Source organism: Bos javanicus, chromosome 4 (assembly GCF_032452875.1).
Source record: "Bos javanicus breed banteng chromosome 4, ARS-OSU_banteng_1.0, whole genome shotgun sequence".
NCBI lineage: Eukaryota > Metazoa > Chordata > Mammalia > Artiodactyla > Bovidae > Bos > Bos javanicus.
This window is the reverse complement of record NC_083871.1, coordinates 95,517,033-95,539,294: the sequence shown is the minus strand read 5'-3', so window position 1 is coordinate 95,539,294 and position 22,262 is coordinate 95,517,033. Positions and strand designations below refer to the sequence as shown.

The following is a 22,262-nucleotide window of genomic DNA, read 5'->3' as shown; positions in this document are numbered from 1 at the left end:
CTCCTCTGGGAACATTTGGTTTTGTTACTGTTTCCTATTCGATGGGTACTCAGGACAGAATATTGTTTTCTTGGCAATGCTGACCAGCCTGTAAGGGTACCAATTACCCCTCTTAGTAAGGATTCCATACTTCAATTAATGCAGTTCAATATTATAACAGTCTCTTAGGTGGCCATATCACCTATTGACTCATTCTGAGCTTGTAGTTGAGCTTGCAGCCCATCTTCTCTCCTCTTCCTGACCCCCAACAGACACACTAATTCCCTAGATGACCTTAAACAAATTATCTGTCTGGGACTCATTTCTCATGTGGAAAATGAGGGTGTTGGGCCCAGTGGTTTCTGAGTTGTTTTTCTTTCCTGTTTTAATATTCTTTGAGCCTAAAACAGGAAGTTCTGGTACAGCTCACGTTGTACTTTTCCGTGGGCTGTTTCACCCATAGCAGCATGAGCATGTAAAATGTACCTGGAGACGTTAAGCTTGTCAAACAACTTGAAACTCCACAGGTAATTTTTCTCAGCTGTGTTAAGCTTATCTTTGCAGATATGTGGACAGTGTGCGGTCGATTGTGTATGAGCGCTAAGGCAATAGGCAGTGCTGAACCATAGTAGTCAAGGAGGGAGAAACCGAGGCACAGGCAGAAAAAAAAGTGACAGCACGAGGGGAATCAGGGTGCGGTTTTTCTCTGACGGAACTCTCCATCACTATTTTAAGACAGAGACAATGACAATGGGGGATATATATTTCACTCAACGGAAAGCCTGGTTTGACATCATGTCAATTTTCTCATCTTACTTCACACACTGTTGTAACATTAAAAAAATTACTCTCAGCCAATGAGCAACTAAATGTGTTTGCTGTCTGGAAGAATCAAACCATATCTCCATACCCCTTGCCCTTGGCCAATTTCTTATAAAGCAGACATCCTTCATGATTTTAGCTGAGTAATTTCTCCTAGTATTTCTGCCTGACAGTCCTTGATCCATGCCTGAGAGGCTGGATCCACTTTCTACCCTAGACTAAAATTCTACACGTTATTATTTGACCTCTTTTGAAAAACTCACTGCCAGCTTTATAACCCGATCTGGGCACTCTCCCCATCGGGGCCTGCATTTCCTGTGGATGATGCATCGGTTTCCTAGGTGACGGCGGGAAGGAATAGACCTGTTAGCTTGTGGCTTCTGACTCACTCACTGCAATGGACGTCAGAGAATCGTGGCTGAACAAGTGGATGCTGATAAAAGCATGTGCTTAAGCAGTGCACTGGTGGTTAAAACCATCCCATTTGTACCAGCTCTCCCTCCCACTAAGCAAGCAGACAGACTGACATAAATCCCAGATGAGAAAAAACAAGCAACAGATCTGAAACCTCTCTGAACTCCCAGTCCTATAGAAATGTACAGTGGAGTCCTATTTACAATCCCATTATTTTCCTTTCCCTGTTTAGAATTTCCTCTTTTTTTCCCTGGAACATGTAAGTCACAGAATTTTCTAATGTCTGATGGAGGCTGAAGAGGGGGAGATAGAGACAAGCCAAAAACTCACCAGAAGCCTATTTACGAAGGTGACATTTCCTTTTTATCTTTCACTTTTGTTCCCTGAGAGGGGAAAGTAAACTCACAATGGACTAGCAAATTATCAGAGTCCAGAATAAAAAAAAATTTCTGTTGGGCAAATTTCTTGAAGCCTAGAGACAAGGAGAGACATGCATGTGTGTGCATACACACACAGAGACACACATGCAGATACACACACACAGATTAACTTTCTAGTTCCCTCTTTCATCATCAACTGATCCCAGCAATGGACAAGTCAAAGATTGCCTGGGATTAAAAAACACGAACTCCTTTGTCCTCCACATCTGAACTACTAAAGACTGAATGGATTCTTTCAATTCTTGAATTCCTTAAATGACCAACAAACCTGAAGGTTCCCGACTGAAGATAATGCATCTTGTTTTCCACGGAGCCTTGAGGGATCCTTTAAATAGCATCAGCAAGCATCCGAATGAATTAGGCAGCAAATGTAGGTTAGCTTTATTTAGACAGATAAAGACAAGAAGAGAAAGTTGTCTGGTTCAAGGGCAGTGCAGCCTGACACAAAAGCATTTCTCAGAGGAGGGGAAATTGCTTTGGGGAAGAGCTGTATTTTGGACAAAGAGCAAAGTTCCTTGGATCAGCATGGGAAGTGATGCTAAATTCTTCCATACAGAGGAGCAGGAATTGAGAATGGCCTACCACTCATTCAAAGGAAAGATCTACAGATTTAAAACGTAAAACAGAACTTGGCATCCTGTCTCTCTCTCTCTCTCCCATTCCTTGGGCACCCTTTCGGGAAGGACTTGCTTCCTAGAACACAAGCTGGGGCAGGGAGTTTGTGAGACTCCTTCGGACTGGGATTTGAGAGTCTCAGCAAATTCTGAGTCAGAAAATGCATCTAGATGGAGGGTCCCTGGAGATGTGGAAGCTCAGAAAGCAGGGAAAGTGGCAAATTTGGGGGGCAATCACTCACTAAACAAAAATGTAGATGCTTGGGAAAAAGTTGCACTCAATAGCCATGATTTTACAATAACTTTTAAAGGAGCATAATCTGTACATCAGAATCCAATATAGTGTAAATCAACTGTACTTCAGTTTAAAAACTTGTAGTCAGTGAATTTTATTTTCCCTTTCCCCACAGTCCTTAGATTATTCCCTGAAAATAAACTCCTTAAGGAATGCACTGGATCTAGAAAAAAATACAAGTTTCTGTGATATTTATTGTTTTTCCACGATTTAAATTTTTTCCTGCTCTTCTCATTGAAAAAGCCAACTGATATTTGATATCAACTTGCAACCATCAGTAAATTCATTAAAAAAATTTTAATTAGTAAATGTTATGTGAATGAATTATATTTATCAAAAAACATGTAATGGTTTTATGAATAAACCATCCATAATACATTATCATGTTTCTAAAGTAACATTGAATTTAAATTTGTAAGAAAATTCAGAAAATCTAAAAGTTTAAATTTTCATTGATTTCTATTTCCCCCAAATCTAATTTTTAGATGTTTTGTCCTTCAGGGGTCTCATAACTTCTAAAAATTATATATCTTTAAATATCACCAAGCCAAGTATCATAGAGGAAATATGTTATAACCCTATCACAAAACAAAATTTAAATTTCATTTTGAATTAGGTGTTTATTACCACTTTCTTCATACTCATCACTCATTCACTCATTTCATTCCTTTCTTCCTTCAACAATTATTTACTGAGTACCTACCATGTGCAAACAGAGTGAACATTAGCCTCACTTGCTTTGCTTCTTCTTTACCAGGTACTTTTCTCTCCCTAGTCAATTCGTCACAATTCTGTCCACCCCAAATCTACTCACTCGTTACCTGGTAAATTAGCACATGGACCAACTGTTCATCCAGTTGGGAAGTACTGTTTTGCACTGTGACCAAAGCACACAAAATTTCCCCAGTTCACTGCGCTAAATTCCATATGCTTTTTTTGAGGTATAGTTGATATTTGATATTATCTAAGTTTCAGGTGTACAACATAGTGATTCCCAATTTTTAAAGATTATATTCCATGTATAGTTATTATAAAATATGAGCTGTATTCCCTGTGTTGTATGATATATCCACGTAGCTTATTTATTTCATATATAGTAGTTTGTTCCTCTCCATATGCTTTTAACTATTTGTGAGATTGCCAAATCAGTTAATCATCTGAAGTCATTATAATTCTAACAAGGTAATGGAAAGTCAATTCCTATATTCTAAAGTAATAAATTCAAAAGACTCATACAAGATCCAATGCCAAGCTTATTTCACTATTATATTAACTTTTTATAATCCCTCCTCACCTAAAGTCAATTCTATAAATTTTTCACTTGTATGGTTACAAGAATCTAATCAAAATGAAACCTACTCTTACACTTCTTTTTGGTAGAGATGAACATTTCTACATGAACGGAAAAGAAAAAATTAATAACATCTCTGGGATCTATATTTCTTGCTCTGACCCCTTTAATCACTTCACTATTATTAGATTATATTTATCAGAACTTTGTAATTTGTACTAACAATGAGACTTTTTAAATGTCCTTCAGTAAGTCAACCTCAGAACTTGTTTTCTATATTTTTTAAATGCTGAAGGAAAAACCCCAACTCATATGTGGAGGTAGAAAGCAAAGTTATAATCAATCACTGATCCAAATAAATGGAACTTTAAAACATTATAGCAATTTCTTGGTTTTTCTGTGTCCTCTGTGTTCACTGCACTAAATATTATTTCACTAATTTTAATAATGCTATAAAAAAGAAAATATTGTAATAGCATTTGACTAAAATAAGAATCCCCCATTTTATTTTTATTTTGTGACATTTGTGGCTCTTCAGCATGACACTGGCATTCTTCCTCTTCTGATGTAACTTCCTTCTCTGTTCCACTCTGTTTTGGTAGAGGTTATTTCAACCTCTCCCTTCTCTGAGTAGTGCTTCAGCTGTTTGTGAGATCCCAAGCTATCACTTTGTTTCCTGAATATCCACTTCTGTTTTCTGTAGCAACACCTGCAGATAAACATCTAGCTGGCCATGCAGATGGACAAAGACCCCACACTCTTGGACCCATATGTACATAGACACAGGTACACACACGCATGCTCAAACTCCTCCACCATCCCCCAGGGAGCTCAAACCACTCCAGCTGTTTGTGGTCTCGGCAGCAAAAGCAGCAGCAGAGTGTCTACTGTCAGTCCTCTGATTGGAACCAGCACTAATAATGTGGCTGCTGCCAAGGAAGAATTTGAGTCCCCTAGACCGAGAAGACAGCTGTACATCTGGCTGCACAGAATGATCAGGGAAGAGGAACAAGAGTTGGGGGTCCTCCACCTGAAGTGCTCTGCCCTAACTGTCTGTTGACAGCCATGTACTGATTTTTCGAGGTATCACCTCTTTCTGAAGCTTTTCCTGCTGAGCTGATTGTTACCAAACAATCCTTGTTTAGTTAGGTGCTCATCTTCCTCCAAAAAACCCCAATAGACTGAAACTCTTAAAGGCACGGACCCTGACTGATTCATCTGTTATCACAGTACCTAGCACATAGCAATGGCACCCCACTCCAGTATTCTTGCCTGGAGAGTCCCATGGACCGAGGAGCCTGGTGGGCTACAGTCCATGGGGTCGCTAGGAGTCGGACACGACTGAGCGACTTCACTTTCACTTTTCACTTTCATGCACTGGAGAAGGAAATGGCAACCCAGTCCAGGGTTCTTGCCTGGAGAATCCCAGGGACGGGGGAGCCTGGTGGGCTGCCGTCTCTGGGGTCGCACGACTGAAGCGACTTAGCAGCAGCAGCACATAGAAGGCATTGAATAAATGTTGGATGGATGAATGGAATTCACTGCTCCTCTTCCATGGATGAAAGTAGCAACTGATTTTTGGTGGAGGGGGAAAGAGAAGAGACACCTAATGGTGTTTATTCTCTTTAAAGTTAACTTTGGAAGGAAGGAGGCCAGTGTCATGCTGTGAGGTTGACCCTGCACATGTGGAAATAACTCAGCAATGAGTTGCCTCATCATTGTCCCGTACCGGTATTTTTCGGGTGACAACAGATAAGTCCAATCCTACTTACAAGGTAAGCCTTTGAAAAACTTTCAAGTGCAAGTAAGAAGAAGGTATTATATCAAGGAAGGTTATGCCAGTGATGAGAAAATGGCTCACATGTATTAAACTGATGAATATGATTCATATTCCAGAGTAAAATGTTTCAACATCTTAAATATTTTAACATCAAAGGAGGGTAAGGATAAGACAGAACTGTGTTGGGTTCTCTATTTGCCTGATCTCATTTTAATCCTCACAGAGAGATCTTATTGTCTTCATTTTAGAAGTGAAGAAAGTCAGGCTTGGAACAGATAAAAATTGGGAAGCCATCTTGGTATTAATACTCAGCACAGCTTAGATTAGAACCCAAATTTGTCTGACACCAAAATCCTTCCTGCTGTTGGTTTCTCTCAAGAGCTAATTTTTAAAATACTGACTTTACCTTTTCGGAGAGATTGAAACATAAAGATTGAATATGTATTGAGCACTGACAGTGAAGCACATAGGGCAGTGTGGGGGCTGCAATAAACCATCCTCCACTCAAGGAGCTGAGGACCGAGTGCAGGAACCTGACACACGCATGGGCTGAACAGTAGACCATGAAATCACTTCATGGCAAAGGGATGGGGGAAAAATGGGAACAGTAACAGACTTTATTTCCTTGGGCTCCAAAATCACTGCAGACAGTGACTGTAGCCACGAAATTAAAGGATACTTGCTCCTTGGAGAAAAGCTATGACAAACCTAGACAGTGTACTAGAAAAGCAGAGATATTACTTTGCCGACAAAAGTCCATCTAATCAAATGATTCTTCCAACAGTCATGTATGGATGTGAGAGCTGGACCCTAAAGAAGGCTGAACGCTGAAGAATTGATGCTTTTGAACTGTGGTGTTGGAGAAGACTCTTGAGAGTCCCTTGGACAGCAAGGAGATCCAACCAGTTAATCCTAAAGGAAATCAACCCTGAATGTTCATTAAAAGGACCGATGCTGAAGTTGAAGTCTAATACTTTGGCCACCTGATGTGAAGAGCCAACTCATTGGAAAAGACCCTGATGCTGGGAAAAATTGAGGGCAGGAGAAGGGGGCAAAAGAGGATGAGATAGTTGGATGGCATCGTCAACTCAATGGACGGAGATACTGAAGGACAGGCAAGCCTGGCTGCTGTCCTTGGGGTTGCAAAGAGTTGGACACAACTGAGTAACCGAACAACACCAATGAAGGGAAGTGTCATGAGCCGCTTGAAAACAGCAGGGAGGAGTGGTTGGTTCTGTTCATGCATGAAGGGTGAGGAATGTTCCACAGAACACAGGAAGATAGCATTTTGAAGAGGCCAGTGAGGATGCAGCCGGTGTTGGGGTACTACAGAATAAGGAAGGGAACATATAAAGGAGCTGGGTGGCAAGTTCACTGAGGTTGGTGTATAGGGGGAGGGTGTGGTTTGGAGGTGGAGGGTGAAAGTGGTCTGCAGCCAGACCACAGAAGGCTTTGAATAGAAATCTGAACTTGAAATGAGGAATTATTGAAGGTTTTTGTTTAGGGGAAGCCAAGGATGCAACCAAATCCTTGACTAAAACATCCAAAAGTATTGCTGAATCCATTCTGACACCAGATCACAAGTACACAAAGCAGAAAGATATAGAAAATCAATATTCTTAGTCAAGATTCAACAAAATGGCTTGCTTACTTCTGAGAAAACAGCAAATAAAAGGATATGTACCTGAATTACCAGTTCAAACCCCATCTGCCCTCTCTCTTCTGCACTGGCCAAAGGTGGTCCCATTCCTTTGATTCCTAAGACTTGTCAACAAGAAGGCCCAGGGCAACAAATATAATCCCTTCCTCCCCCTCAAAGGAAAAATTCCCTTCACTTCCTTTCCTTCGTCAGAAGCCAGCCCGTGAAGATTGCTTAACTGTCCTGTCACCTCAATATACCAGACAAACATCCTAGAATGGGAACTGGATCCTGATGGCTTAATTGAGTTAAAAGGAAAAGGTCAGATCATCTAAAAGCCTCTCAATGGTTTCAGAGTGCCTCTCATGTCTCTGAAAGCCCAGTGGCGGTTCTCAGTTCCTCAGTGAGGGAGGAGCTGAATGAATTTCCTAGCAGAGAATTCAAAAGCACTGGAAGTCAGCAGTTCTGAAAGACTGCAGAAAGCTCTTGTTTACATTTTTCTCTTGGGCTGAAACCCATCTATTTAAACTTTAACCAGAGGCAATTATAAAACCTTGGTGAGCCAGAGATGGCAGTCTGCACAAGACAGGGAGACGGATGCCAACAGTCTGGCATTGAAAGAGAATATTTTGAGAAAAGAGTTGAGGAAGAACTGCAAAGAAGGTTTTGGAAACAAAAGGTGTCACCTAGGCAGCTGCTCTTCAGAAGAATAGGAAGAGAAGCGGTGGGGGAGGGGAGTGAAGTTGACAGGAGGGTGAGCAGAGAAGACAGCAGCCTCCGCTGGGGTAGGCAGGTAGGGTTAGGGCTATCATCATCCCACGAGCTCACAAGTGCCACCCTGTAAGAGCTGACTGCAGTAGCTCCTACTCTTTATACCTTTTTTTCCTCTTTTGAGTCAAAAGTGCTTTAACCCAGGGAGTCAGCAGCTCTGAGAGGCCTGCCTGGAGCAGACACACCCCACTGCCAGGACACAGGCTCCCTTCCCCGAAGGCCAAGCCTCCTCTTCAATTCAGGTTTTCCTGGCAAAGACCCACCTTGGAGCTGATGAACAGTCCAGTGACGTCAGAGGAAATACCCCACTTGACAAAGGACCCTGCTCCGGCTGCCAGTAAACTGAACTCATGAGCATGCCCTGATCTGGGCCTTAGGATTTGGTGAGTCCTCAGAACAAAATCAGAGAAAAATATTGCTGCTCCAAAGTGAATGTTTTTATTCTGGATTTGAAGATGTCAGTGGACCTGGCATTAACATTAGGGCCAGTTTTAGATATATATACAAAAAATGTGGGGAGACCTACAAGACACAAGCACCCCCGACCCCACCAATCTGCATAAAGGAGCTTGACAATCTATCCCCAGATATTCACTTCTTTGAGTTTTGTAACTCTCTGGTTTTGAATATCTTTATTAAGATGCAAACGCAGTACATAGAAGAGAGCCCTTGCCTGAGATGTAATCAGCTAATATTTTTAGCAGGAATTCTCTATCAATTCCATTCAGATTAGAACTATGGCCCTGTGGGATGAAGATCCAGGACGAAGATTGTGGAGACAGAGAATGGGCCTCGGAAATTATGATCAGGGAAGCTGGCAGGAGTCATGGAAGAGGCCAGAAGACAACTGAGAGCTGCATCTCAGTGTAAGTCAGCAGCTGAAAGCCAAGCTCATCTTAATCTTTTGTGAAATTTTCTTCTTTGCTAACCCAGGTCTTAGCAGGGAAAGACATCTGGGGCACAGCCAGAGGACAATAGGGAAGATCAGAGGATTTGCAGATATTCAGGCCTTGGCCATAGTCTCCCAGGGCAAAGAGGCCAAGGTCGTGGGCTTCTCTCCAGCCCAGTTTGCTACTCTCTCCGGAAGCTATGTCCTACAGCTCTGAGCTGCACTCCCAAGTCCAGCCAATCATCTAAAAAATTCATGATACTGTTTGTAAGGGCCTTGGTGGAGAAGGTATGGATGGCTCCCTGCAAACTCCACCTGACTGGAGACAAACAGATCCCGGGGTGAGAGTCTCGCTTATGTTTGTGTGGGTGAGGTGTTGGGGGCACTTCACAAGAAGCCTATAACATAGTGTGATATTTTACTTTTGTTAAACATACGCTGAATTTTTATTTCTTAAAATCTGTATGAGCAGAAATTGCTTTCTTGCACCCTTATCCCTAGAGAGAGAGAAGGTCTGATTCTGATGTCTTCTGTAGGAGGTAATCTCTGAATCCATGGCTGCTAGCAGATATCCCAAGAGCTCCAAAGAAATTTCAAAGGGATTCATACATTGCACAGCACCCACCAGAGGGTGTTATACCTTGGAGAAGGTATTTTGTAAAATCGCACATGAGATTTCTAAAGGAAATCTTGGGGGACTATAAATAAACCAGACAAGAAACATAGTATAGTGGTTAAAAGCCCAGATTCAGGAGCCGAGCTTTCTGGGTTCAGACTCTAGTGACCTTGGACAAGTCACTTAACCTCTCTGGGCCTTAGTTTCCTCATCCATAAAACTTCAGCTAATAGTAGTTCTCAGTTTACAGGGTTGTTATAAGGATTAAATGAGTTGGTATTTAAAGGGTTAAATGAGCAAATGCTTAAAAGCACTTAGAACAGTGTTTGTTGCAGCAAGAACTGTTTATGTGTTACATGTAAAAAGTAATGCCATCAAATCTCTAGGACTGAAAACCTCAGCTGGTTCTATGATTGACCCTGTCTTCAAGAAGGCCTTTGGCTGGCTCTGGCCTGCACTTTCCTTCCCACCGTATCAGCTGGAGGAGACAGAAGAAAGATACTCTGGAACTTTTCACCTCCAGCTTCCCCTCCAGCACTAGGCGGAGGCACTTCTCACCTTGTGCCCACCCAGGGCCGAGATGGCCAGAAATAGGAATTCCTCAGTGCAAACCCCTCAAGCCCTTGGCAGGCTTCACACTTGTGCTGTCACTAAATGCTGCCCCAAGCCAGGGTGACAGAACTCAAGGAAAAGCCCTAGTTGAGAAAAGTAAGAAAAGCAGAGAAACGATGAGCAGGAGGCAGGAAGAAGGATCACGGAGAGGGGAAACCCACCACGCACGGGAAAAAGTAGAAAAGCAGTAGTTAACTGCAAGGAAACTTTTTTTGTCTATTTTTGACCAAGTGAAAAACAACAAACCCCAGAGAATACACTGAGCGAACTAGAATCAGAGGGAGCCAGTGAAGGGAGGGCAGAGGCAGCAGAACTGCAAATACATGCTAATTACCTCACCCTTCCTCTGTGACTGGCAGACACGGCCTCACAGCCATTTGTACCACGGCCTAATAGTGATTTCAGCTCACAGACTTCCGTCCACTTTTTTTTCTTAACAAAGTCTACCACAAGTCTGTTTTGTGAAGTCAAAACAGTATCTATCGTTAGGAAATTTAACTGTCAGAAAAGTTCAGATAAGCATAATGGAGAAGTAAAGAATAGTTGGTGTGACTACAACAAATACCAAATCACAAATATTTGAAATTCTTTCCCTTCCGGGCCCAAAGTAGAGAGGTGCCTTTGTTTGCTGAGTTGGCTCACAGATGACTTGGCTTTTGTGGGTTGTGTAGGATGTTGAATGGGGAGGAGAAACTAGAGGAAGGTCAAATATTTGTCAAGTGCCTACTATGTATCAGGCATTCTGCTAGATGCTAGAAATTTGAGAGTGAACAAAACATGCCCCTGTCCTCTTAAAGCTAACACTTTTTTTTTTTTTTTGCTTTTTAAAAAGTCATAGTAAATTACACATAACATAAAATTTACCATCTTAACTCTTTTAAAGTGTATAGGTCAATAGTGATGGAGAAGGCAATGGCACCCCACTCTTGCCTGGAAAATCTCGTGGATGGAGGTGTCTGGTGGGCTGCAGTCCATGGGGTCGCTAAGAGTTGGACACGACTGAGCGACTTCACTTTCACTTTTCACTTTCATGCATTGGAGAAGGAAATGGTAACCCACTCCAGTGTTCTTGCCTGGAGAATCCCAGGGACGGGGGAGCCTGGTGGGCTGCCCTCTATGGGGTCGCACAGAGTCGGACACGACTGAAGCGATTTAGCAGCAGCAGCAGCAGTTCAATAGTGACACTGTGGTGCAAATACCCTCTGGAATTTTTCTATCTTGTAGAAACTAAAACTCTATGCCCATCAAACAATTCCCATTTCTCTTTCCCCCTAGGCTGGGGCGACCAACATTCTATTATACTTTCTGTTTTTATGAATTTGATTTTTCTAGATTCCTCATATAAGTGGAACCATATAGCATATTCCTTTTTGTGACTGGCTTATTTCACTTAGCATAATGTCCTCAAGGTTCATCCATGCTTAGCATGTGCTGAAATTTCCTTCTTTTATAAGACTGGATAATATTCCATTGTATGTGTAGACCACATTTTGTTTATTCATTCATCTGTTGATGAATATTTGTGTTGCTTCCACCTCTTGGCTATTAAGAATAATGCTGCTCTGAACATGGGTGTAAAATATCTCTTTGAATTAACACTCTTTTAAGGAGCTTATTCCATCATATTTGGATTATTTGCCCATTAGTTCGCCCAAATAGATGGGTAGCAGCACAAGGACCTGTGTTGCTTATCTTTGTACTCCAACTTCTATATAGTGCTGGCACATAGTAGGAACTCAATGAATATTTGTTGAACAAAATAATTTATTTTTACACTTCTTAGTCACTACTGCTGCAGCTGGCTGTTTTACATATCTTAATAAATAAGTTTTGCAATTTTAATGACTGCTATTTTGATTATATTTACATACTAAGCTAGCTTATATAAGGGGGTTAGTATTAAAAAATATAAAGCTCAATCAAAATTCACTTTCTAGATGAAATGCTACTAACAATTCCTTCTCAGTCACTTTGTTTGAAATCAGCTCTTGCTGCTCTTATTTTTCGCCTTCCTTTTCTTTCTTTTCCTCAAGTCATAGCTCTGCATGGATCTTGAGGACCTCACTATGGATATCCTTAATTCAGGGGAAAGTGAAAGTGACAGTCACTCAGTTGTGTCCGATTCTTTGCAACCCCATGGACTATACAGTCCGTGGAATTCTCCAGGCCAGAATACTGGAGTGGGTAGCCATTCCCTTCTCCAGGGGATCTTCCCAACCCAGGGATCGAACCCAGGTCTCCCGTATTGCAGGCAGATTCTTTACCCGCTGAACCACAAGGGAAGCCCAAGAATACTGGAATGGGTAACCTATCCCTTCTCCAGGGGATCTTCCTGACCCAGGAATCGAACCAGGGTCTCCTGCATTGGAGGTGGATTCTTTACCAACTGAGCTACAGGGAACCCCAATTCAGGGGACATCCTGCGGAATAGAGCTGGGCATGGGCCTAGAGTTTGGTTTTCTCAGTTCAAAACCTTGCATCGAGGGTCATTTAGTACAAGATACAGCATGAACAAAGCACAGCCCTGCCTCTGGAGGAACTCTGCCTTGTGGTTATGTGTGGTTATTCTTGGCCACGATTAAGTAAAAGGCCCAGTTTTCTCAGGTGTAGAAAATAGTATTTACCTTCATTCTCCATAACCCACATGACAAACACAGACACAACTCTTAACATTTACAAAACATGAGGAGTTAAAAGATACTGCGAACATTCTGAGTAGCATTGTATTTGCTGATAATTACTATATGTAGTATCAACAGATTTAGAAGCTAGTTCTGTAATCCTTTTCAAAATAGACATTTAGAATTATGATTCCTGGTCAAAGTAGCATTGTTGTACACAAATCTTTGAGGTACTTGCTCAGCTCCAAAAATAAAGTGGTGTTTTTTAAAATGTAAAAGAGAAAAATTAAAGACACAGTTGGCCCCAAGTGTAAACTTTTTCTATGGACCAGACATGCAAAGTAATGAATGGGACTAAAGATGTGCCTGTTGGGCTCCAGGTGTTAAAGGATGCAGAAGATGCTCTAAAGGGGCATCTTCTACAGGAAAGGGAGACTGAAGGTGACATGCATGGGGTGATGGAAGAGCGTGAGAACCAGACCAGATTCACTGCTTGAAGCTATGCACTACACTGAGAACCCCACCCCCATACTCACAAATTAGTTTATGAAAGAGGTTAAAAAAAGCTGACCACTGCCTAGTGGCAGGAGAAGGCAATGGCATCCCACTCCAGTACTCTTGCCTGGAAAATCCCATGGACAGAGGAGCCTGGTAGGCTGCAGTCCTTGGGGTCGCTAAGAGTCGGACATGACTGAGTGACTTCATTTTCACTTTTCACTTTCACTCATTGGAGAAGGAAATGGCAACCCACTCCAGTGTTCTTGCCTGGAGAATCCCAGGGACGGGGGAGCCTGGTGGGCTTCCATCTATGGGATTGCACAGAGTCGGACACGACTGTAGTGACTTAGCAGCAGCAGCCTAGTGGCAGGCCTTTCATGAAAGAATAATGGGGCAGGAATATAGGACACATGATAGGAAGTTGGATCAAGCAACCATAGATCTCCAAGACTAACCTATGACATCTCTATCAACACAGTAAGGGAAAAGAATAAACTTAGCAGCAGCAGCAGCATCTCAATATTTATCCAATATAATATTCAATATTAAATGAAAGACTCCATTCTTAATACTAATAAAGTGCTTAGGAATAACTATAACAAAATATGGATTTATGTATGGAAGATTTGTGGGAAAAGTTAAGATTTAAATAAGTGGAGACATACAATATTCATGAATTCCAATATTCATTATAATGAAGATGTCAGTTCTCCTAAAGTTAACTTTTAATTTCAGTGCAAACCCAATTAAAAAAAATCCCAACCTGCTTACATAGCACAGAACAATGATCACAAAATTCATGTGTTAGAGTTAGGGGTCAAAGTTATTATAGCACTTGGGGATTCCTTTGGCTGCAAGGAAAAGAACATAAAACAAAGTGGCTTACAAACTAAGAGGTTTATTATTTCACATCACAGGATGTCTACTGGTAAGTGTTTTCAGTATTGGATAATTCAGCACCACAGTGACATCATGGGAAACTGGAAGCTTTTCATCTGTCTACTTAGCCATTCTCAGTGTGCAGGGTTATACTTATCCCTTCAGAGTGGCCAGACAGCTGCCATAGTAACGGACACTACATTTTCCTCCAAATCTATATACAGATAGGAACGGCAAATCTTTTTCTTATGTACCTTTTTAAGCAAGAAGAAAACTTACCTACCCCATCCCATCTCCACTATAGTACAATTTCACATAGGTCTCATTAGCTAGAGATGCATATGCTTATGGCCAAACCAATGCCCATGGAATGAAATTACTTTAGTGGACTTAAACTGAGTACTATAAGATAAAGATAAGGCTCAGAGACATCTGAAAACAATTTAGGTTCAAGTTAGAAAGGAGAAAGAAACAATATTCTTTGGTCAGATAACCAACCAAAATACCCAAGGCAATTTTGAAAAAGAATAAGTCAGGGGGATTGTCTTACCAAATACCTGAATTTAAAATCAGAGGTGGTATAATAAACCAACAGTGAAAAGATGAACTATTTAAGAAATATGTGTTGGAATAATTATATGCATATTTTCTATTTCATATCATAAGAAGTTTAAGTTGGTTTAAAGACCTAAATGTGAATTGTCAATTTTTAAACTTCTATAGAAAAATAAAAGAGATTATCTTTACACCCTTGGGTTAGAAAATTTATTAAAGCGTAAAATATAGAGGAAAAAGTTGGTACATTTTACTGAATTAAAATAAGAATTTATTAGCAAAGTGAAAAGAGTCTTAGACTAGGAAAAGATATTTTCCCAGACATAAAACAATCAAGGTATTAGTATTCAAAAATTATAAAGAACTCCTACAAAGAAAAAAGAAAAAGAAACACCTAGAGAGAAAATTTGGCAAAGGAGTTAAATAGGCTAATTAACAGAAGAAAAACTAACGGTCAATAGACATATAAGATGTGAAGTCTCACTAGAAACTAAGGGAAAATGAAATAAAATAATAAAAAGTTACTATTTAGTACCTGTAAGTAGGCAAAAATTTTAATTCTGAAAATACCAAAAGTTAGCATGATGGGGAAACAAGATTCTTAGAAACCAAAATGATGGTTAGTAGAAATCCTAAGACCCAGCAATTCCTCTTAGGTACGTTGCCTAGATTAGTGTTCTCAACTAGGATCAATTTCCCGATGTTTGAGGATATTTCTGGTTGTCACACCTCAGAGTGCTACTTGTAACTAGTGGTTAGAGGGAGGCTGGGGCTTCCCAGGTGGCGCTAGTGGTAAAAAACCCATCTGCCAGTGCAGGAGACACAGGTTCGATCCCTGGGTCAGGAAGATCCCCTGAAGGAGGGCACGGCAACCCACTCTAGAATTGTTGCCTGGAGAGTCCCATGGACAGAGGAGCCTGATGGGCTACAGTTCATAGGGTCACAAAGAGTCAGACACGACTAAAGTGACTGAGCATGCATGCAGAAAAGGGAAGCTGCTTAATGTCCTACTCCACAACATAGAATTATCCAGTCCAAAATGTCAATAATGTCAAGGTTGAAAAATCCTGGCCTAGAAAAACTTTCACTTGGTGTTTGTACACCAGGAGGCTGGTATTTGAACATCAATTGCAGCATTGTTTGTCATAGCAAACAACAATAATAACAAACAAAATAACCTACATGTCAGTAATGCAGAAGGATGGATAAGTAACTTGTGTATATTCAAACAAAGGAATAATGCACAACAGTTATAATTAATGAGTTAGTTCCTCAGGTGGCAACATGAATAAATCTAAAAAATAATGATAACTAAAAAAGCATTGCAAAAGGTTATGTACAGAGTGATATTAGTATTCCTTGACATTTTACAAATACAAGGCAATACTGTATTTGTTTATGAATATATACATATAACAGAAAATTACAAAACATGCATAGGAATGATTCATAGTAAACTTCATGATAGTGATACTTTGGAGAAAAGAGGAAAGGAGAAAGATAGAGAAATGAATGGGATCTGGCTTAAAGTTGTACTTATAAAACTTTTTATAAAAAACAAAAAACCCTAAAGCAAATAAGGCAAATTTTGATTTGTTGAGTGTTATATACATAGGTGTTTGTTCAACTATGTTCACTGTTTTTCTGTTGGTTTGAAATATTTTATAATGATAACATTTTGAAATATGTTATGAGATGTGTTTGCAAGAATGAGTGAGTATTATTTTCCAGAAGCATGGAGATGGTGGAGGGAGCCAGTGTTTCCAGAACAAACTATGTTATGCCAAAGGAAAGTGATAGAAGGGGAAAGTGAACCCTGAATAAAGAAGAATCTATTCATTTAAAGACCCTTTCCCAGGGACACTTGGCAGGAAGAGAGCTGGCTTTCCTGCTGCGCCAGTAATTGGAAGGCTAACCTCTGTCCATGGTCCTATTTCTCTCCCTCAAACAACCGTAGAAGCACTCAGAGGTAGTTTCAAATATGCCTTGTTAGGAAGACATTGAAGTGTTTGAGATAAAACTAAGAAGCTGAGGGAAGAGGAAATACTGTGGGTACAAGCGGGTGTTGAGTATTTGGAAGGAGGTTCTGACAGTCTGCAGTAGTGGCTACAAGCAGAGGGAATCTTGCTGGACAGCCATTCTTTGTAACAACGATGAAAAGCATCTATCAAAGGAGTGAGGTTCACTTGCGCTGAGGTCTGCTCAGTATGAATGATACTGTCATCTCCCTAACATTTCATATTTTTAACGAAAATTTCTTATTCCTAACGCTTTTCGTAATCTCTTTCCAACAATCGTGTAAAAACTGGTCAATATCCACCTCTTGCTTTTACAGAGATGAGGAGAGATTAGCAAAGCTTCTCCAAAGACTTGGGTTCTTTCTATTAACCAATATTTTTACCTAAGCCACTAGAGATAAATAAACAGTGAGAGCAACTCAACTGAGAAAGATATTTTATGGGCATCGCAGAGTAATCTCCTATCTTTTAAAAAGAAACAACATTTCTTGAGATCCCAGGAGGTGTCTGGCACTACACAAAGTGATATGAGCGTGAGAGTGCAGAACATAATGTTTGGGAACATAATGTTCCTCCAGGGACTCAAAAATTAATGCAGATTCAAAACCGTTGAAAAAAAAATACAAGAGTTGGTTGTAATAAATTATGGAAAAACAAAATGAAAGGTGTAGAGGTAAAAATCCCAAGCACGGTGATAAACGAGGGGACACGAAAGCAGAATATGATGAGCCAATTAGCCTCAAGAGAACACAGACTCACAATATGGGCAGAATATACGATACCCTGTGAAGTCAATTTTGCAGACTTGGTTGCTTGTCCACACACACACAAACAAAATCGATAGCTATTTTTTGATGGGCCACTGGCAAAAAAATAAAAAATTGACTTTTCTTTTCTCTAGATATAGTCCAAACCATCCAGCATGCAGTAAAATGTTTAGGGAAAAAAATATGTGTGTTGGTAAACTTTTAATCTAAAAAACTAGACATCTAGTCTGGATGATAGCTGTAATGGAAATACGTACTATTGGGTTTGTAGATGCTGATTTGTATCAGCAACCAGAAATTGTGCTAAAAGCTCCATTTGGCCTACTTTTCTTTACTTGGCTAAGTGACTGGGGACATTTTTGTGAGGCTATTTGTTATATTCAGAAGAGAGAAGAAAGATATACATGAAAACTGTGATGTAGAAGTAAGAAAGTATCTTAATAGTAATATGTGATCTAATCTAGGGCAACTTTTCTCCACCAATGTGACAGAAAGTACTGGGAAATGCAGGAACCTCACTGCTCCTCAAACTGAGCTTTTTTCATCATCCCAGCTTTCCTGTTTTAGCAGCTTCTACCTTGCTAACCATCTGTGCTAAAAGAGGGAATTTTCTATATTGATGGTCAGTGTTTTTAAAAATTTGTTTTATTGTGATAAAAGTCACAAATAAAAATACTATTTTAATCATATTTAACTGTACAGTTCAGTGGCACTAAGTACATTCACATTGTTCTGCAACTCTCACCATCATCCATCTCCCAAATTTTTCACTTTCCTAAGCTGAAACTGTCCCCCTTAAACACTAAATCCCCATTCCCCATCCCCACCACACCCCATCCCAGCCCCTGGCATCTACCAATGTACTTTCTGACTTTATGAATTTAACTAGTCTAGGTACCTCAGACAAGTGGAATCAGTATTTGTCTTCACCAACTGTATATTGGAATGCACTTAAAAAATTTTTTTTTGACCGCACTGTGGGGCATGTGGGATCTTATTTCTCTGGCCAGAGATCAAACCCATGCCCCCTGCACTGCAAGCATGGAGTCTTACCCACCGGACCACCAGAGAAGTATCTGGAATGTATTTTTGAGGTTAACTTAATATATATCCTACAAACAGATTGTACCTTCTTTCTACCCTGCCCCTATGCTATACAGTAGGTTCTCATTAGTTATCTATTTATACATGCTGCTGCTGCTGCTGCTAAGTCGCTTCAGTCATGTCCGACTCTGTGCGACCCCATAGATGGCAGCCCACCAGGCTTCCCTGTCCCTGGGATTCTCCAGGCAAGAACACTGGAGTGGGTTGCCATTTCCTTCTCCAATGCATGAAAGTGAAAAGTGAAAGTGAAGTAGCTCAGTCCTGTCCAACTCTTAGAGACCCCATGGACTGGAACCTACCAGGCTCCTCCATCCATGGGATTTTCCAGGCAAGAGTACATAGTAGTATATATATATCAATCCCAATCTCCAAATTCACTGATGGTCGGCTTTTGATTTGACCTCCCACATGGTCACTGCAACTTCATTCACTTTCATATTTATCCTCTCCTGTATTCTAGTGTTATAATAATATGAAAAGATAAAAATGTCTAGAAAACTTTATTCCTTGTGTAAGGCAAGGAATTGCACAGTTACATTCATATAGATATCTAACAGACATCTCAAACTCAACTGCTCAATTCTACCATCAAGGACCCAGTATTTTTTCCTAATTCACCATCCTTAACATCAAGTCTTTTGTCTTGTACTCACTAGAAGTCTGCTGTGACTCCAGGCATTGTGATGGTGTTCAAATAGCCATATCTATTCCCAGAAGGCTTTCACTTTGGTCTCATTAGCCAGAAGCGAATCACCCCTAGCTGCAAAAAAGATGTGGGAATTGAATATCTAGCAAAAGAAAATGGGATTATTACGATTGAATTACACCACTCATGATTCATCACTTGAAGCTGGACATCTTGTCATTCTCAAGAGTCAGGGCTCTGTTAGCAAGGAGGAAGAGAGGAATGGTTATTGGGGAGGAAATCAACACAGTATGCCACACTTCTCATTCCTAGCTGACCTATCTCACTAAATATCATCATCATCCATTTGTGCCCAAGCCAATAATAGAAGACAGAACTTTGATTCCTTTCTTTCATGTCCAATATGCAAACAATCAGAAAGCTCTGTTGACTCTGCTTCCCATATATACCTTTAATCCTCTGTATTCTTCCCTTCCTCACTGCTTCCATCCTGTTCCTAGCACCACTGTTCACCTGAATTACTTCAGCTGCCTCCTAAAGATCTCTGAGCTTTTATTCTTGCCCTCTACAATTCATTGCCCACACAGAAAATCGCTGCCTTGCATGAAACTTCCTATTGGCTTCCCATTTCACCTAAAATCCAAATTCCTTCCTTTGATCTCCCGTGCCTGTAAGATCTAGGCTCTATCTACCTATCCAGCTGCATCTTGTAACCACTTTTCTGTTTGCCACTGAGTTCCGGTCATCTAGGCTTTCTTTTTTTTTTTATTATTAATTTATTTTTAATTGAAGGGTAATTGTTTTACAGAATTTTGTTGTTTTCTGTCAAACCTCCAACATGAATCAGCCATAGGTATATACATCTCTTCCTCAAACTCAAATTCTTTACCACCTTGGGGGCTTTTGAACAATCCATTCTCTCTATCTAGGATGCTCTTCATTCTGATCTTTTCACCATCACCTCCTCCTTATAATTTAAAAAAAATGATGATATGTGGAATATGATATGTGGAACTTCCCCAACCAGGGATCAAACCCATGTCCCCTGCATCAGGGTCTTAATCACTGGGCCACCAGGGAAGTCCTCCTCCTTGTCATTTTAGATCACTGCTCAAATGTCATCTTTTCAGAGAGGTCTTCCCTGGACATACAAACCAAAATAGTCCTCTAGTCATCTCTCACTTCATCTTATCTTGTTTCTCTGTAATGCACCTGTCACTATCTAACATTATTTAGTTTGTCTCTTTACGTATCCGAGAAGGCAGTGGCAACGCACTCCAGTACTCTTGCCTGGAAAATCCCATGGACGGAGGAGCCTGGTAGGCTGCAGTCCATGGGGTCGCTAAGAGTTGGACATGACTGAGCAACTTCACTTTCACTTTTCACTTTCACGCATTGGAGAAGGAAATGGCAACCTACTCCAGTGTTCTTGCCTGGAGAATCCCAGGGACGGGGGAGCCTGGTGGGCTGCCGTCTATGGGTCGCACAGAGTCAGACACGACTGAAGCGACTTAGCAGCAGCAGAAGCAGCAGCAGCAGCTTTAGGTAACATGTCATGAAATACAGCTATTTATTCATTTTCCAACTTCTCCACAACTAGAATATCAGCTTCATGAGAGCAGACACCTTGTCTGTTGTGTTCACTGCTACAGTCCTAGCCTGTAGATCAAGGTACATGGTAGACTCTCATTGACTATTTCTGAATGAATGAATAAATGAGGAGGAAGATTTATAAGTGGAAATTTTTGCAATAAAAATAACATCTGTAACATATAATTAGCATCCTTAGAGTTATCCCTTATAGAGCAAAATCACTTTGTTAAGGAATATAAAATGTGTTATGATTTAAAGACATCATAATTAATAAGAAACACTAATTTCTTTCACCCAGTCTCTTTCCTCCTGTGTCTTCCTTTTCAAAGTTAAACACACTACATATACTCTTAATCATAGCACTCTATCAATGCAATTATTGAGTACCTTCTCCCCTGACATCTCTCCTTTGCCTAATCATATGATTACATTTTCTCACCATTTTCTGAAGGTCTGGGACAATTTAAAAGGAACACTTGGGGAACATCTCTCCTTTAATTTTGGTCAGAACTTTAAGAAGGGAAAAACCCAAATGTTCTTGGAAAAAGAGAAATACTTAGCATCTGAAAATTTCTGCCTTCTTCTGATTTTTTACATTCCTATATGTGTTCTTTCTAAAGGCTAAAACCATTTCTACTCCCTTTACCTGAAAGCCAGATTTTTTATCAGGCTGTATTCCAGGTAAAATGCTAAAACCAGAGAAATGAATATGCAATCCTCCTTCATCTCCCTTTCTGTGATCCATTCCGCTCTTTCCATACCATCTCATCCCGAGGTGACCCTCTGCAGGCACAGGCTTTGGGATCAGCAGCTGACTGGGCCCAAGGCTCAGCCTGCGTTCTAGGCCTCCCATGCACCTGGCAGGCCATGGCACATTGAAATTGTGCAACAAAAACTCTGGAACATTCACATTTACATTAGGGGTAGAGCATCTTAGTGATGCTAATTCAGTATATTCCAAAATGCCCTTGTGTTTAGAAATATCTTCAAATGCTGCTCATAAATTACACACAAAGAATCCTGGGCTTCTGAACTTCCAGACTTGCCAACAGAAAATAACAAAAGGATTCTCATCTTCAAAGGTCTTTAGTGAATATATTAAACACAGAAAAAAAACTGTTGCTCTGTACTCAAGGCAACCTCAGCCCTTCCTCACCTGCCATCACCGTCTCCCATCCCACACCCATATCCAGCTCCATGTCTACACATTCATGGACAGGCCCCTGAAACTCATGTCCCCAAACAGCCTTGCAACATTTTTGATCATGCATCAGTAAAAAATGTGGGGATATGTAGCCGCAAAATATACACATTATATATATATACATATATATCATCCTTATGGCAGAAAACGAAGAAGAACTAAAGAGCCTCTCGATGAAAGTGAAAGAGGAGAGTGAAAAAGTTGGCTTAAAACTC

The 22,262-nt window shown here is 40.5% G+C and overlaps 1 protein-coding gene across 2 annotated transcripts in view; it reads right to left on the bottom strand.

Annotated features, from left to right (window-relative positions):
- MKLN1 (muskelin 1) overlaps positions 1-22,262 on the bottom strand; it is a 392,081-nt gene that overhangs the window by 282,610 nt on the left and 87,209 nt on the right. The window lies entirely within an intron of this gene.